An 11803-nucleotide genomic window follows, 5' to 3' on the forward strand; every position below is an offset into this window, starting at 1 on the left:
ACCATATAAACCACGCTCCCTGCTCCGGGGGATATAAAACAACTTTCTTAAGTCCCTTGCGTAGATACTTCCTTAGGAATGCCGGTGTAAGACAAAAGTTCACATTTTAATGCCATATGTTGTCAGTCAGCAGGAAAAAGCTCCTTATGGGCACAAGCCAGGTCCCCAGCCTTTGTCACACAGCAAAAATAAACACCCTTCGAGGAGTTAATTAGGCGGTCAGCAGCCACCTCAGTGTCCTAGGAGGGCTGCCCGCAGACCTTTTACACACACACACACACACACACACACGACACAAAAGGAGTCGTTTGTTAAATGTCACAAGCTGGGCATCTGGAGTCGGATTCGAAAGGTAAATACATTCCGTGGAAGCATTCCTCAGATGTCAGGCCACAAAACTGCTGGTTTCCCCAAGCACACGGTCTCATTTCTAAGATTCCCCACAGCCCAAGGTCTGTACCCAAAGAAGGGTAGCGGGGGGTGAGAGAGGGGGAGCAAAGGAGAGAAGGAGATCTTAAAAAAAAAATGGAGCCAGAGGGAAGAAGGGTTTCGAAGCTACTCACCGGCTAGCTATTGCCTCCGCGAAGCGAGCATGACTTCCCCGCGCCCGGAGCCTCCAGGCTGCAGCGCAGCGGATGCGGCGGGCCTCGCTTAAATAGCCGCCGGCCGGGAGCTTCGGAGCCGCGCGGCCACTCCCGGCGAGAGATATGGTTCTAATCAGATGCTGGCAGCTGAGGACTCCCCAGGAATGTGCCAGGATGTTTTTGCTGCCTGGGCTTGGTAACTCCCCCTCAACGTGTCTGCAGAGTCTTCCAAACTTAACTGTTTATTAACTCGCGCTGCAGCGGCTCAGAGGACCCGGCTCCCCTAGGCTCCGCGAGCCCCACCAGCTGGGGGCGATCGCAGGGACCCAGCGACGGGAGGGGAAATGTGTTCGGGGCGAAGTCAAAAGCCCCAGACCGACGCGGGCGGGGGGCGGGTGCAAATAAGGACAGGAAAGGGAAGCTCTGGAGGAAAGGGGTGGGATCCACGGAGCTTCGTTTCACAGATCCGTTCCCTGGATTGCCACTGCGAGTGATGTGGCACACGGAGTCATCCTAACCAACCCGTTGGGGCCCTTTGAACAAAGGGCTGCCTTTACTCCTGACTTTCCTGACAAGGGACAACGGTTCCTGGGCAGATCTGCAGTTTCTAAAGTTGATCGCGCGATTGGATTTGCTCCCCTTAGAAGAAATTAATGTCTCCCTCATTGCAGATGCAAATGCGCTTAAGTTAGTGGGAAATCTATGTGTGCATATGTAAAACATACTGTATTTACATATGAAATATAATCATATATATGGATATAAAAATAATATTCTCTCTATGAAATCGATATGAGCAAAACATGTTCACGTCTATGTAGCCTATCAAATAAGTTATAATTCTGATACAATCAGAGATTCTATATAGGCTTCCCTTACAGTGTATATACACCCATATGTAGACACATAACATGACTTTATCTGCATGAATTTCCATAGCACTTCCTATAACTCTAGGAAAAACATGAACTGCAAGAAATAAAATATTTTAAAATGTTAACGTAGAGTGCTGAGCGGTAGAAGGTACTCCGCAGCAAATCCTAATGAGTGTTAACCAGCTGAGAATTCATTTTCTCCATATTTTAAAATCAAGACCTATTGTAAAACATCCACAGAAGCTCTGTTGCTTTTTGGAGAATTCTGAAATTACTCTTGTGAAAGACATGTCTCTTTTCCCTTTTTTTAAAGAAAAAAAATTACTTGTTTAAAGTCAGAGGCAGCACGTAGTAAATGTGAAAATGCTAAATTGTATCTCGGATGGGAGAGGGTTATTGATTTTATCGAGTAAGCAACACAGTGGATTTGCATTTTACCTCTGGAAACTGAGGGTTCAAATAGGGCTCGTGGGACACCAAGGATATATTTTGTGGTCCGTGCCTAGCCTCGACTGCAAAGCCACTGTGTAATTTGGGGTAGCTCAATGTGAGTGGCAATGTCTGCTCTCAAGTAGGTCAGGCTTGAAACAACCGGTGTTCGGGGAGACTGAGGGGTGCAGAGCAGCACAGCTGGCCCAGAATTCTACCTCCCTAGCGTCTACTATTTCTCATCTCCTGACACACCTAGGGGTGTGGAGGCAGGGAGGGCCATCCTGGCAGTTTTCAATATTCCTCAGAGGTAATTTGCTATTTAAAAAAATGACTTTGTGTGAATGACAGGAAGTATACAAATTTTAGTCCTAGGATAGTATTCTATTTATAACATTTATGCAGAGAAATGTAATTCTAGTACATTGTAGAACACAAGGCTTTGTTTCTAAAATCTAGAAGTTCAGTTTCACTTCTATTGGCTAGGTAGCTGGAAAAAGGGCTGCTGACTTCAGGCAAATAGGGACTTTGATAATTAGAAAGACATGGGTGTCTCTTTTAATCTCAATAAGTAATATTTTCTAGACTAAGAAGTGCTCAGTCAATTCTATTTTTTTTTTTCATTGAAAGACTCTTAACAAGAAATACTAACTTAGGTTTGCTCTACCCCACCAAATGGAAGGGATTTGTCTAAGAAGCCAGAGGAAGAAAATGATTTCATCTGCTATGATTTGTAGTTTCAAGAGAAGACTTTGATGAAAACAGTTCATTTAAGAGCAGTGGGCTCACACTTACAACTTAAAATAGACACCTTTTATTTTGCACAGAAATCTGGAGTCGACAGTGGAGAATTCTGGTTTGAACTGTATTTTTATATCTCTAGGGCACTGATATTGCTTCTGGCAGTAATTCAATGTCCTGCTCACATTAAGAAAAAAAAAGAAAACAAATTTAACTCTTTTTATCCCTAGTGAAACATAGTCTCTGTCACATCTAAGTTGTTCACTTTTCAACAAGTCTAAAATGAACATCTTTCCCTCTGGAGAATCACACCAAAGCCCACCCAGATGTTCACCCTGCCTAAATAATGGTCTTTTCTTATCACCACTGAAATTTATGTTTAGAAAATTAAGGTGAGGAAAAGTCAGTGCAATGTTTGAAAAACAATAGTCTTTGAATGGCAATTGTCCCTTGCAGAAAACCTGCCTGTGAGAGAGAAGGAAAAAATAAAATAAAACAAATGACTGTGCTCCCAGCCTAGGAAAGGGGTAGTTAATCCCGTGATGGCTTGCTGAAGAATGCATGGTTTATTATTAAAGTAATCTCTTAAGATTTTCCTGGAATGTGCTTCCACAGCAACTCTGCCTGTTCGACCTATCCTATGCATGTGTCTTTTCTTCCATAATTAAGCTGTTTTCCTCTGTTAGCTCACAGACGTAATCTTTTCTCTCCTCCTTCTCCATTGCTTCTTCTATCCCCCTCTCTACTGCTCTTGTCTTCCTTAAACTGCCCCTTTTGAAGCCTGTCATTTCTCATGAATTGTAGATGGCACTTTGGGACTGGCTGTAAGGTAAACCGCCTGTGTGCGTTTGATGGCTTGCTGGACACTTAGAGATGTTAAAATCAAACAAGGATTTGTTGAAGTGGACCTAGTAAAGTCACATCTATCTCTGTCTCTCTTTTTTTTTTTTTCCTTCTCCATGTCATTAAAAAAACAATGAAGAGAATGGCTATTGTTCCCAGAAAATGTTCTTTGACCTTGACCAGTCCTGCATATTTAACATTACAGAAAAACTGACCCTACCAGATTTGGTGGCTGGCAAGTCAAAACAAATACTGGAGGATTTTTTTCATGTCTCTGTCTATCCATCTACCTGTCCATCTATCTGATCTAAAATATTTGGAGGATAGTTTCATAGAAGGCAGCCTGTTTGTGTTTTGTTTTCTTGCTTATACCCCTATAGCATCTCAGAACTAATATGTATTTTTCTGTTTTGTGCAATTTTAATGAAACTCAGGTGGTAGACCACGAGAGTACTTGGAAAAATTGGTACTTGTAAAATGAAGAACATTTAAAATTCAATGATATAAATGTATATAACTAATTACACTTCATTTACCAATATAAATTTTTATAATGAGAAATTGTGAAGGGCAAGTAAATACTCTTATAAAAATTACCATTCAAATAAATACTGTCTTACTTGGAAAGAAACCTAGCAGGAGTTATCAAAAATGAAAATACATAAAACTCTGCAGGAATTACTAATATTAATTGTTATTGTAGCAAACACATACACTTCTCTATCCTAGGAGTAAGAATCTATCCACTAGAAATAAAGCACATGTATAATATGCAAGGATTTTTTTTTTTCTTTTTTTTTTCTTTTCCTAAGATGGAGTCTTGCTCTGTGGCCCAGGCTAGAGGGCAGTGGCAAGATCTCGGCTCAGTGCAACCTCCGCCTCCCAGGTTCAAGCAATTCTCTGCCTCAGCCTCCCGAGTAGCTGGGATTACAGGTGCCCACCACCATGCCCAGTTAATTTTTGTATTTGTATTTTTAGTAGAGACGGGGTTTCACCATCTTGGCCAGGCTGGTCTCGTGATCCGCCCGCCTCGGCCTCCCAAATTGCTGGGGTTACAGGCATGAGCCACCACGCCTTGCCTCAAGGTTGTTAATTGTATCATTTATAGCAGCACGAAGCTAGGACAAAATATGCCTGTCAATGGAGAATGACTGAGTATGTTATGACTCATCCATACTGTGAAGTCATATGTATTAGAGTCAAATTTTGTGACATGGGAATATTCCATTAGGTTTTTTTGAGTGAGAAAAGCAAGGTATAGAAAAGCATGGAAAAGATGTTTCTATTTTAGTAATATAAAAAGCAACACCTATTTATATGTATTTGAGTATATATGTTTGTGTGTATATATGAAGGATTATCAAGGAGGTTGCAGTAGAGATTACTAGGGGCCCAGTGGAGACAAGGGCAGGGAAAAGGGGTGGGAGCCACGCAAAAAGGAAAAAACTGAAAATAGTCTTTATGCAGATATAGGTCACATTTATGCATTGAAGTGAAATGATATACGCGCAGGTTTGTGTTTTTTTTTTTTTTTTTTTTTTTTCAAAAAGATTATATCATTTTAAGATAAGGAAAGGAAGAAAGGAAATCCTACGAATAGTTTTCATGGAGGTCTACCTTTAGGCTTTTCAAGAGTCAGTATTCATCAGTATGCTCATTGCTTAATTCAGCCTCCAGAGCAATAGTTCTCAAATTGTAGTATTTACGACAGTCATCCCGGAAGTTGGCTACTAGGGTAAATTCCTGGGCTCAGCCTCAGAGACTTCTCTGGAAAGGTCTGTGGTGGGGGTACCAGGGAATCTGTTTTTTGTTTTTTGTTTTTTTTGAGACGGAGTCTCCCTCTGTCGCCAGGCTGGAGTGCAGTCGCGCGATCTCGGCTCACTGCAAGCTCCGCCTCCCGGGTTCACGGCATTCTCCTGTCTCAGCCTCCTGAGTAGCTGGGACTGCAGGCGCCCGCCACCACGCCCAGCTAATTTTTTGTATTTTTGGTAGAGACGGGGTTTCACCGTGTTAGCCAGGATGGTCTTGATTTCCTGACCTCGGCTTCTGCCCGCCTCGGCCTTCCAAAGTGCTGGGATTACAGGCGTGAGCCACCGCGGCCGGCCCGGAATCTGTGTTTTAATCAGCACTTCCAGGTCATTCTGATGCAGTGGTCTTGAGGATCACACTTTGAGAGATGCTGCTTTTCTCCTGAGAGAAATGGTGAAACCGCGTCTCTACTAAAAAAAACACACACAAAAATTAGCCAGGCGTGGTGGTGCACACCTATAGTCCCAGCTACTCAGGAGGCTGAGGCAGAAGAATTGCTTGAACCCAGGAGGCGGAGGTTGCAGTGAGTGGAAATCGCACCAATGCACTCCAGCCTGGGGTGACAGAGCGAGACTCCGTCTCAAAAAAAAAAAAAAAAAAAAAAAAAAAAGACAAAGAAAACAGGTCTAACCATTCACAGACATTCGATTCGGTCCCTAAACACTTCCGCTCCACTCCAACCATGCGCATGTGATGTGCTTAGGTTTCTGGACTGGTTGAATAGCCTCAGTTTTAAAGTGAAATGGTCACTTGTGAATGAAGAAGGAATACCATTTGCTGTACTCGTTTAGTGCTCATGCACAAGGTCACGTCTTCATTAGAGAATGGAGGAAAGCTGTGTCTGGACTCCAGGAAGATTTAACTCCCTAATGAGTGTGAAGCACATGTACATGCATACGCTTCACACAAGCGTTTGTGTGCCTGTTCATATGTGCATTTTCTGGAGAGGTGCACTATAGATTTCCCTGGATGATCAAAGGACCCCATAACATAAAACAAGGTTAAATTCCATTGCATTGTGGTTTTATGGCCATTCCACATTCTTTCTATTTTTTTTAATCTGAGGATTTTATCTAATCTTTTGTACCAATCTTATACTTATCCTCACAACATCATTGACAAACAGGTTAGGCAAGTAATCCTGTTTCTAAAGGTTAAGAAATGTTGGTGCAGGAACCTTGATTTACTTCTGTTCACAGAGTGAGAGACAGAGCTAGAACTTCCATCCAAGTCTTCTCAAAGATCTAGAGCTGCACAGGTCACACAGCCTGACTTAACCATAATTACAGTGGCTAGTGACAACTCTTTGGGTTCACTGTACCCTGCAGTGGTCTGTCCACACCTGGAAAAGCGTTTTTTTGTTATGCATACTGTTTCATGAGAAAGACACTGACAAATGGAAGTGTGTCCAGAGCAGGACCACTTGGACAGTGAGGGGACCCTTCTGGGAATCAGAACTGCTGAGGGCTCCCAATGTGGCCTGACTGAAATGGCCATGTACAGCCAGGGCAAGAGAGCCTTTGTGCTGCAGGGTGGGGAGGAGGGGACATCTGTGACTAGCAGAACTCTTCAAATATTCAAAGGCTTGTCATAAGAAAAGTAGATTAGACTCCTCTCCTTGGCCACATATGGTAGAAAGGGATCCCTGTACCAGGTTGAGTAATGCCCCTCCAAAATTCATGTCTACCTAAACCTCTGAATGTGCCTGCCTTGGAAATAGGGTCCCTACAGATATAATTATTTAAATGGGGTCATACTGGATTATTTGAAGTCTCATCCCCTTCAATGAAACCTTTTTATCTGTCTTATAATGCTTTTTTAGCCAAAATATCTTGGCTTTTTATTATACTCTATTTTGCGTTTAGCATGATTCTAGAAATAGTGCCTCTAGGTATGAATCCTAACTCTGTGGCTTACCAGTTGTGTTATTTAAGGAATATTGCTGAAATTCTGTAAAGTAAGGGAAATAGTGGAACTTCCCTCATAGTCTTGTTATCAGAATGAAATAAGTTAGATGTGTCAAGGGTTGACAGTAGTAGTTAGCACATAGCACAGTGCTGATGATAATGCAAAATAATGTTAATTTTTCCAAACATCTTAAATGAATAATTTAAAAAATATTAAGTAAATTTTAAAATAAGCTTACCTTAAAACTCAGACATTTTACTTCTAAAACAGCCTGCAGTAACTCCCACTTGTTTGCTAAGAAGTATGTCTAAGAATGTTTAGAATAGCCAAAAGTGGAAATAACTTAAGTGTCTATCAACAGGAAAACAGACAAATAAGTTATGGTGCATGCATCCTTTGGGAATACTCTAACAATAACAACAATGGTGTTGCTCTATGGCCCAGAGCTGCTTGTATCAACATAGATGGATTAAATAAGCAGAGCAAGTTATAGAAGACAGAAAGCATGATGCCCTTTATATATGGTTTAAAATATGAAAAATAAAATTATTGCTTAGAGGTACAAATATTCATATAAATAAATGTATATAAAAATAGTGGCAATAAATCACAAATTCAAGGTGGTGGTTACTTCTGAGAGGAAGTAGGGAGATAAAGAAAAGGGCGCTCCAATCATGCTGGTAATCTTTTTTCTTGATGCTAGGTCCATGGATGTGTGTTGTCTTACTTTCATGTCTATTTATATAGACACTCTTCTGAAGTACTTTACAGGTATTAATTTATTTAGACCTCATAAAAATCAAGTTCATTAAAACCTACTGTCTCAATTTTACAGATGAGGAAACTGACTCAGGAGTCACAGAACTAGTAAGTGGCAGAGCCAGTCTTTAAACCCAGGTAATTGGTTCCAGGATTTGTGCTTTTAACCGCTAGGCAACACTAACGCTTGCTACAATTTGATGTAGAAATGAAAAGGCTGTAAGTGGTGCACACTCTCCAACCCAACTTTGGAATGCACACTGATCATGTTCCTCTTGTTTGCTCCTGTCACTGTTCCATGCCTTCAGTCTACCAGGCTCCTTGTCCTTCTCTGGCTTTCTTTTTTTTTTTTCTGAGACGGAGTCTCAGCCTCCCAAGTAGCTGGGATTATAGGCACCCATCACCACGCCCAGCTAATTTTTGTATTTTTAGTAGAGACGGGCTTTCACCATCTTGGCCAAGCTGGTCTTGAACTCCTGACATTGTGATCCACCTGCCTTGGCCTCCCAAAGTCCTGAGATTACAGGTGTGAGCCACTGCGCCTGGCCACACTTTGGCATTGTTTCTCAGCTCCTGCTGTTTGTTTCTTTCCTCTGCATCAAAGGCCTCATCAGATTCATTTTTCTGACTTCGATTGTGACTCAATACCCTTTCGAGGCTGTCTCTGGTATCTGGACTTTCACAAGACTCTAAGCCTGGGTCTGGCTTACAGACACTACAAAGAGTGGTGAGAGGGGGAAGAGAAAGTGGGAAGTGATACATTACGGCTGAGCACAGCAATGAAGTGACACAGAAAGAAAAAATGTCTCCCTGAGAAAGGGCTCAGGAGAGTTTCTGTAGCAATATGTGCATGTGTGTTAAGCGTGTGTGTGTGTGTGCGTGTTGTGTGTGTGTATGTGTGTTAGTTCAGGATACATGCTGCTGCTTTTTAGAATAGTGGTGGAAGATACACATTGTGAGGCTAATCCAAAATAACCAATAACCTCCGCACAATTTCTACCTCGCTTTCAGATATAATAACACCATCCAAATGGAGTGACTCTGACTTTTTTTCCCCATGGCAAAGAAATCATTCTTATTTTGGTTGATATTCAAACTGGTTCTCCTTCTCAGTCTCTCTTGGTGAAAGGACATTCCTCCAGGGCAACCCAGAGAAGGAAACGTCACCACTTGCTTCTATTGAGAGAGAAGCCAAAGCTCTGGAAACCCATGTCACAGACTTCCACTGGATTGCTGTGGGCTCAGTCTTCCATTGAAGAACTGAGGTTACCAAAATTGTATTTGCTGAAGAAACACCACCTGGGAAGGCTATGCTAGGTGTTGGTTTGGGGAGAAGGAAAACCAGTCTAGAATTATCCAAGTTGTGGCTGAAAATGCATTAAGTCCTATAGTGATTTTGCTGAGGCAAACCAGGAAACATATAATCACAGACTTATATAAAACGCATTTATCTGACAAGTAGACATTTTCTATTATTATGACTTATATTGAACATGAGGCAGTTTTAAAAACTAATGTTAGATGTTAACCACACCTAGCAAGTCGATAATGCTGTCTCTTTTCTTCTTCCTCCTCCTCCTTTTCTTCTCTCTCTCTCTCCCTCCACCCTTGGCCCACATGTGTATACACGCACACACACACACACACACACACACTTTTATATTTTGTTGTGATTGAGTTTGAATTATAGGCAATAGTAGGCTAGTAAACTAGATCCATGAATTTAAAACGCCTTGACTTACTGTATTTGTTGATTTCTCTGTGTTAAAAACTTCCACCATGGCTTATTTCAAGCTGTCATGTGGCGTTCCTGACTGGAGTCGGGAAAAGATGAGGACAATTGGCTCTTATTAGCATCAGCACTGGCTGTCATACACCACTGGTTATGAGATATGTACTAGTCTCTTTCTCTCCTAACATTCGACTACTAAAGAGTCTCTTTCCACCATCTTCCTGGCCAATTAGTCAAATTGACTAATCAACTACTTACAAGTGAAGAATCTTTTTTTTTTTTTTTTTTTTTTTTTTTACATATTTATTATACTATACTTTTTATCATTATTTTAGCCTGTACTCAGCAACCCTGTTGCCCTTCTTAAGGATACAGATATTCCTGAGGGTATGGACGTTCCTAAGGTTATAGCTGGGCTCTGTCATTCTTATACCTTGTTCCAAGAGGCAATGCTCAAAAATGGCACAGACCACCCAATCAGAAGGGATGCTGACTATAAACAACTACAATCACATGCCACATAACGCTTTGGTCAACAATGGACCGCATGTATGACAGTGGTCTCCATATATAAGATTATCATGGAGCTGAAAAGTTCCTATCATCTAGTGACACAAAGCTGTTATAATGCTATAGTCATTGTAACATCATAGCACAACACATTACTCATGTGTTCGTGGTGATGCTGGTGTAAACAGACCTACTGGGCTGCCAGTCAACTAAAAATCTAGCTCATACAATTATGAATAACACATAGTACTTGATAATAAATGACTATGTTACTCATTTATGTATTTACCATACTATACTTTTTACCATTATTTTAGAGTGTACTCCTTCTACTTAGAAATATGTTAACTGTAAAGCAACCTCAGGCAGGTCCTTCAGGAGGTATTCCAGAAGAAGGCATTGTTATCACAGGTGTTCTCAGCTCCATGCATATTACTGCCCCTGAAAATCTTCCAGTGGGACAAGATATGGAAGTGGGAGACAGTGATATTGATCATCCTGACCCTGTGCAGGCCTAGGATAGTGTGTGTTCTTGTGTCTTGATTTTTTTTTTTTTTTTTTGTGACTTTATCCATATTTATTTTGGTTCTTAATGTTTCCCACCGGTCAATTGATTTAAATTGTATATTTTTTCTTTTTATTATTATTATTATTATTATTATTATTATACTTTAGGCTCTATGGTACATGTGCGCAACGTGCAGGTAAGTTACATATGTATACATGTGCCATGCTGGTGCGCTGCACCCACCAACTCGTCATCTAGCATTAGGTATAGGACCTCTTCAAGGAGAACTACAAACCACTGCTCAAGGAAATAAAAGAGGATACAAACAATTGGAAGAACATTCCATGCTCATGGGTAGGAAGAATCAATATCATGAAAATGGCCATCCTTCCCAAGGTAATTTACAGATTCAATGCCATCCCCATCAAGTTACCAATGACTTTCTTCACAGAATTGGAAAAAACTACTTTAAAGTTCATATGGAACCAAAATAGAGCCCGCATCGCCAAGTCAATCCTAAGCCAAAAGAACAAAGCTGGAGGCATCACGCTACCTGACTTCAAACTATACTACAAGGCTACAGTAACCAAAACAGCATGGTACTGGTACCAAAACAGAGATATAGATCAATGGAACAGAACAGAGCCCTCAGAAATAACGCCACATATCTACAACTATCTGATCTTTGACAAACCTGACAAAAACAAGCAATGGGGAAAGGATTCCCTATTTAATAAATGGTGCTGGGAAAACTGGCTAGCCATATGTAGAAAGCTGAAACTGGATCCCTTCCTTACACCTTATACAAAAATTAATTCAAGATGGATTAAAGACTTAAATGTTAGACCTAAAACCATAAAAACCCTAGAAGAAAACCTAGGCAATACCATTCAGGACATAGGCATGGGCAAGGACTTCATGTCTAAAACTCCAAAAGCAATGGCAACAAAAGCCAAAATTGACAAGTGAAGAATCTTAAATGAAGTATCTCTAGAACATGATGCTTAAAAATCTGGACCACAATGATCAGAGAATAATGACTTTTTTCATAATTAACACCATAGCTTTATGGAAATACTAGAGGATTGAATCAGGCATGCATAAA

General features: G+C 41.0%; 1 protein-coding gene across 12 annotated transcripts in view; it reads right to left on the reverse strand.

Annotated features, from left to right (window-relative positions):
* DAB2 (DAB adaptor protein 2) overlaps positions 1 to 1067 on the reverse strand; it is a 53714-nt gene extending 52647 nt beyond the window's left edge. For 4 of the 12 annotated variants that reach the window (XM_063664766.1, XM_054488288.2, XM_054488286.2 and 1 more), the window contains exon 1: positions 564 to 965. The gene's annotated coding sequence lies outside the window, so the exon portion shown is untranslated. Of the gene's footprint in view, positions 1 to 563 lie in introns of all 12 variants that reach the window. The other 8 variants (XM_063664763.1, XM_063664765.1, XM_063664761.1 and 5 more) reach the window with 4 other exon arrangements.
* Between the last annotated feature and the right edge of the window lie 10736 nt (positions 1068 to 11803).

This window comes from Pongo pygmaeus, chromosome 4 (assembly GCF_028885625.2).
Source record: "Pongo pygmaeus isolate AG05252 chromosome 4, NHGRI_mPonPyg2-v2.0_pri, whole genome shotgun sequence".
Lineage (NCBI taxonomy): Eukaryota > Metazoa > Chordata > Mammalia > Primates > Hominidae > Pongo > Pongo pygmaeus.